The 6244-nt window shown below is 38.5% G+C and overlaps 1 pseudogene across 1 annotated transcript; it reads left to right on the top strand.

Moving 5' to 3' along the window:
- The first annotated feature begins 313 nt into the window (after positions 1-313).
- Positions 314-5896, top strand: LOC148790829 (serine/threonine-protein phosphatase PP1 pseudogene; annotated as a pseudogene). Its single transcript, XR_016077692.1, has 2 exons — positions 314-381; positions 851-5896. The product of XR_016077692.1 is annotated as a serine/threonine-protein phosphatase PP1 pseudogene (transcript).
- Positions 5897-6244: the final 348 nt, after the last annotated feature.

The following is a 6244-nucleotide window of genomic DNA, read 5'->3' as shown; positions in this document are numbered from 1 at the left end:
GCTTATTCTGTCCAAGATTCCAAGGAACTTATCCCATAGTTTTGGAGATGTATTAGATCAGATGCCTGTGAGCAGAAAATCTGAATGTCATGTAATTACGTCTCTTTCACACTTTTCTCTACTACTCTCCCTCATTAAAAGATTGAGTCACTAGGGTCAGAAATATGATGGAGGGAAAGGTTTTAGCTTCAATTGAAATGAGGTTTTCTCCATGCATCCAACTTTCTTTCCCTGATGTTGTTTGCCTTAGCCAAACTATGTGGTGAACATGCTTAGAACAATCAAGTGTTGAACAAGTCGAGATCAATGAAACATGGGGGACCCTCATGGACCAACTCCTGTAATGTTCAGGATCAGTGTCTCATCCACAGACTCCACCAGGTTGGTTTTTACCCAATAAAGAACTAATAGAGGACAAATATTCATATCTAAGCATTTATCTTTTTGTTGACTTCATCCTATGTGTCACATCATAGGTGTTAAGATTAATCAGATTTTATAACAGACATTGTCTAACACATGGTAACAACATATGTTTGCCTTTCCAAAGCCCGCTATCTTAGATACAAAAATGACAACTCCCATTATCTACATGCTTTTATGATTGTCTTGATTGATACTTGAGAAAAATGATTGTGGATTTCGATTGAGTAATGAGTATCTCAGAGCAAAGGCAGCCATATTTTGAATTTTATTAAGTACCGGAAGGAGCAAGTTGTTTGTTTTGTTGGGCATCTACCCATGTGTCTACACAGCTGATGCAAATGCATAAAGATAATTATCATATTTACCAAGTTCTCTAATTACAACATTTTTTGTTAAACTGCAAATATCTTGTGTGGAGTAAAAGTGTAGCTCCATTCATTTGCTTTAATAATGAAATCTCCATTGCTGAACTACTTGACTCTTTGGCAGGAGATATCCATGGTCAGTATTCTGATCTTCTTTGGCTTTTTGAATATGGTGGACTCCCACCTTCCGCAAATTATCTCTTCCTTGGGGAATATGTGGACCGTGGTAAGCAGAGCATAGAGACCATTTACCTTCTCCTTGCATACAAAATTAAATACCCGGAGAACTTTTTCCTTCTTCGGGGCAATCATGAGTGTGCTTCCATCAACCGAATATATGGGTTTTATGACGAGTGCAAGAGAAGGTTTAATGTCCGCCTTTGGAAGAGATTTACAGATTGCTTCAACTGCTTGCCAGTGGCTGCTCTTATTGATGACAAGATCCTTTGCTTGCATGGAGGATTGTCCCCTGACTTGAAGAACTTGGATCAGATACGGAATATTGCTCGCCCTGTTGATGTGCCCGATCAGGGACTTCTCTGTGATTTGCTATGGGCTGATCCTAATAAAGATATACAAGGATGGGGAGAAAATGACAGAGGTGTATCTTATACATTTGGAGCTGAAAAGGTCACTGAATTCCTTCAAAAACATGATCTAGATCTCATTTGCCGTGCTCATCAGGTAGATATGATTCAAATGCCATAGCCTGGCTCTTTTGGCTTGCTTAATCAACTTTTGTTACTTCATTAACATATGCATCTATCGGCTTATGTCTAGGCCTATAGATTTCAGTTATGCATCTAACATCAAATCATGGTCTAGATTAGTGCATGTTTCATGAAATCATAGGGTCCCATCAGAATGGCATAATTCATAATCCTCACTAAAAGTTATGGCAGACAAGTAGGGGTACTACAACTTCCATATCTAGTAGTGGACTTTCCAGTGTGACAGAAGGTAATTTGGGTGACTAATGATGAAAAATAGATATGAATAAACAAAGATACAGCTTGCTGTCCACCAAAGTTTGAGTAGGAACTAGATTTCATCATGGAAGCACTTACAGAAGTAAAGAAAAAGAACTGTTGCTCATAGTTTCCAAGGTGCCAAGGCAAGGCTAGGTGACCATGGCGGGGCGCCCGGGCACCTAGGCACCTAGCCCTCACCTAGGCGATGGAATTTAAAAATAATAAGTTGATGGATTTCTACCCATTCTGAACTAGTTTCCTTGGATTTATGTATTCTGCACTTTTGTGCTTGTGTTTCTTGTAGTGTTGCTTCAAGTAGGCAAAACAATTTATTAGAGTTACAACTTATAACTTAGGAGTTGGAACTTAAAGGAACTGAAGGGGGTGGAGCCCCTATTTGAGATCAACAAAACATAGGGAACAAATACTAAAATAAAAGAAAATGAATGTGAAAAGTAGGTGGCAGAGCCCCTGTTCTAGACTCAGAAAAACTGGTGAAAAATATTAAAATAATAGAAGAAATATGAAGAAGAAAAGAAGGGGTGAAGCCATGTTCTAGACCCAGAAAAGCTGGTGAAAAAATACTAAAATAAAAGAAGAGTATGAAGAAGAAAAGAAGGGGTGGAGTCAAGGAAGTTATTGTTCTGACTTTCAATCTGCCAACATAGTATCCATATTCTCAATCAGCCGATTCCAATGAGTGAGAGAAGAGAGATGGAGAACAGGTTTGTAGAAGTTGCAAAATGGAGGAAAGAGATAAAGATTGAAGCAAAAGTTTTCATTCTTGAAGAGGTAAGGATCAGAGGCCAGCAGAGCTTGAAGATTAGGGAGGCAGAGAGAACTACAATATTGCTGGAAGGTCTTGAAGTGATCGAATGGATGCAGAAGTTTGTTTAGAAGCAAGTTCTAAAGGTAAACATATGAACTTTACGAAGTTCAACCTTGATGGAAGAAAGAGGTATGAGTTGGAATGCAAAACGAATGCAAAAGGTTGTTACATAACTTTGCAGGAATTCTTTGGAGGAAGAAAGAAGCAGGTGGTCTGCTTCCCAGAAAGTAGAAGGGGTAATGGTTGGAAGGCAGTGGCACAGGTACTGAGTGACTTTATTCAGCAGCTGAAAACAAAACAAGTAGAGGCTGTAGCAAAGGAAAAGAAAGGGGGTATACAAAAGAGAATGGAAGAACCAGGTGACAGAAACTGGTTGATTGCAGAAAAAGGAAAAAGAAGTTCTAAACTAGTAGCATCAGTAGAAAAGGAGAACTGGGGGAAGAAATTTGTGGTGGAAACCTCAAGTTCACCAAAGGATTGGAGAGGTTTTGCGCAGGCGATACTCAGAGAATTAAACCTGCAAAAGCCGATGGTGATTACTCCTTATGTTTCTTGTAAAGCTTTGTTAGATCTGGGTGAAGATGAAGTAGAGATTTCAGCTTTAATTATTCACTCAGAGGCTGGTGCTGCCACAGTCTCGAAATGGTGTCCTCTCTCCAATACCAAAAGTTTGTGATTGAGGACAATGTAATAGTCAGATTGTTAGGGTTACTTTTCAACCTCTAGAAGGAGGAAGTATTGCAGTCAATAGTTGTAGTCTATGATGCAAGATTAGATGGTGTGTTTGATTGTGATCTCCATTCAGTTGTAGTGATGTTAGGTGGTATTAAACCCAGTGATATTCTAAAGAAGATAGAGGTTGTTTCAGATGGTTTAGTTTACCCCGTTTGGCTTGCTACCTCCATTGAAGCCCAGCTATGGAAGGAGGGAAGAAGAGAGGAAGATAAAGAGACAAAACAGGCTTGGTTGTGTGGTTTGCAAGGCAGTGTAGTCTCTACAAGAGAAGTTAAGGCAACTGAGGTTCCCAAGAAAAAAAGAGAAAAAAGAGGATGATTTAAACACTTGGGGAAAGTCTGCATGGCAAGGTGGGCTGAGGGATGGCAGGTCCTATGTTCAGTTGGTGACAGGGGAATTAAATGGAGACGGGCTTGTTCCAATTCAAATTTCAAAACAAAATGAACAAAGGTCGGCAAGGTTTCAGGGTTCAAGCCAGTCCTGTGAGCTGGTTCAGTCTGGTCTAATGAACCGAGGCTAGTCAACCAGTCACATGTTGTTTTAAGTAAACACATCACTGGCAAAGGGATAGAGGGTTGGGCCAAGGCCCATCAGGATTTAATGGGTCTAGGCAAGTGAATGGGCTGACTTTTTTAAATCGGGTGGACCCAGACCTTAAAAGTAGACACGTGACCTTTTTTAATGGGCTGATTTAATGGGTCTAGCCACGCGCCCTTTTAAGTAGGCACGTGACCAAAGGAGATGGGGAGATGATGGACCAAAACGATGGTCTATAATCGTCTCCCTTGAGCAATTCGCAACCAACGCCTGCAGGAAGTAGGGTTAGCCGCAGTGGTGCGGCAAATCTGAACTGGGCATGTTGCTGATCAAAACTGAGGAAGGGGTAATTTGGCAGCTAAGGAATGAATTCAGGCACTTCAAACAACTTTCTAGAGATATGCTCATCCAAATAAGATGGATTAGAAGATCTGCAAACAGCATGGCAGATGGCCTAGCTAAACCTGGAATTCAGAGACAACCAATGTTTTGGGCTCATGTGAAAATTTGGGCTGGCTTTTTGGGTTTGCTGTTTTTTTTTTTTTTTACAACCTCTAGTTGTATCTTTCTATTCTAAATTAATATTTCAATTTTTCTGTTGCTGATCAAAAAAACAAAACAAAAAAAAGTTGCTTATCATGTTACTTTGAACAGTGAAAGAAACAGGGCCTTTTACCTCTTCTGACCGCACTATATAGCCCTCCCCCCTCCCCCATAACAGAAATATTTTCCTTCAATTCAGTCCTACATCCTAAACATCCTAAAGACCACCACTTTATATTACATTCTATCATTTATGGGCGATAATTGGTGACAGTTGCTGCATTACATACTAATACGATTATATGCCCATTACTCACTCTGTCTCGGAATCAAAGCATCTACTGGCCAACATAAAATAGAGTTACACATAGTACACCTTTACACATATCATAGAAAGATCATTCGCTAGATCCTTCCACTAATGATCTCTTCGAGATTGTAAAAGATGGCGTTCTTCTATGGTGATTTCCCTGTTAAGCCCTTTGCTTTAATTTGAATTTGGAGATGGTTTTCTTTCTTGGTTTTGGGGCTTTGTAATCTGAAGGCATATTCTTTGATGTAGTAAACTTATCAATGTGGCAGTCCCTGGGACACTGATGAATGAGCAATCAATACAAAGAGGGTGTTGAACCCTTGGGAAAGGAATGAAAATCTTACACTATGCCTCGATTCTGCTAAGGCTATTGGATGTACAGTAGTTAATATTGGCACGCAGGACTTCATTGAAGGGTAAGTATACATGCTGTTTCAGTCGTTAGTTCTTTTCTATTTTCAAGAATATTTTGGTCCTATCACTAGTTTTTTGATAGTTTTCTGAATATTCTGTTCCATGCCAAAGTACAAAGAAGTAAAACTTATTAACCTAATATTCTATTAGGTTCTTTTCATCTGAACCCTGAAGATTATCTAAAAAGTGCATGATAGAAAGCCTGTAAACTTCAAACAAGATTGGAGTTTGCTATCTATGTTTATTTCATTATTCTACCCTTGCTTGTACAATAGTCGATACCATATGCTCGGTAAGTACAATGCTAAGTTACATGTTTTGTGTTGTTGCACTGCACATTCTTTTTTCTTTATTTGGTCCTTTTGACGACTTTGGTTGGATTTTTATTATTTTCTTCCTCTATAATTACGTTGGCATATTGCAATCTATGAACAAATGTATATTTTGAGATGGATTTTTGTTGCATCATGTTGATTTTGATTAAATTTATTTTTTCCCTCTACTTAGTTATGGAAGTTGGTAGGGTGCTCCTAAGTGCTAGCAGTTTCTAGTCAGTACGAATATTAATATTCTCTGTGTTTTTTTTATTTCCTCTGTCATCTAGTGCTTCGGTTGATATCTCAAATCATTAACGTATGCTCTGGTTGTCATCTAAAAATCACTATTATATGAATGAAGTTTGAGCTTTCTATTTTGACTTTTGAGCACATGGTGATGATACAAACTGAAAATTATATAAGTAATATTTTCTATAATTGAAACAATTGCTTTGATGTTTTAACCTTAGATACAACTATGGGCGGACCTCAATTTGAGGAAAGCACCTCAATTTTGTTCATAAATCGTTAGGATGTGGAGGAGCTGATGAATCAACCACCTGAGAAGATCTTATTGAGATTGATGAACTTTCAACTGACTTTCTCAGCAGATGTGAAGGTAAGTTAAAATTGGGTTAATAGAATCCCCTTTTCTTTATTTTGTTTGTGTGTTCATAATCACTATAACCTACCTTTGACTTTCTCAGCAGCTTGAAAACTTAATATGGTAGTGTACTATCTCAAAGTGGATATGAGATATCTGAAACAAGTGGTTGTTGATTCATCGAAACTTG

The sequence above is a fragment of the Nelumbo nucifera genome, chromosome 6 (assembly GCF_055504915.1).
Source record: "Nelumbo nucifera cultivar China Antique chromosome 6, China Antique-T2T, whole genome shotgun sequence".
NCBI lineage: Eukaryota > Viridiplantae > Streptophyta > Magnoliopsida > Proteales > Nelumbonaceae > Nelumbo > Nelumbo nucifera.
Note: the sequence above shows the minus strand (reverse complement) of the source record. Positions and strands in the feature narration are given on the sequence as shown.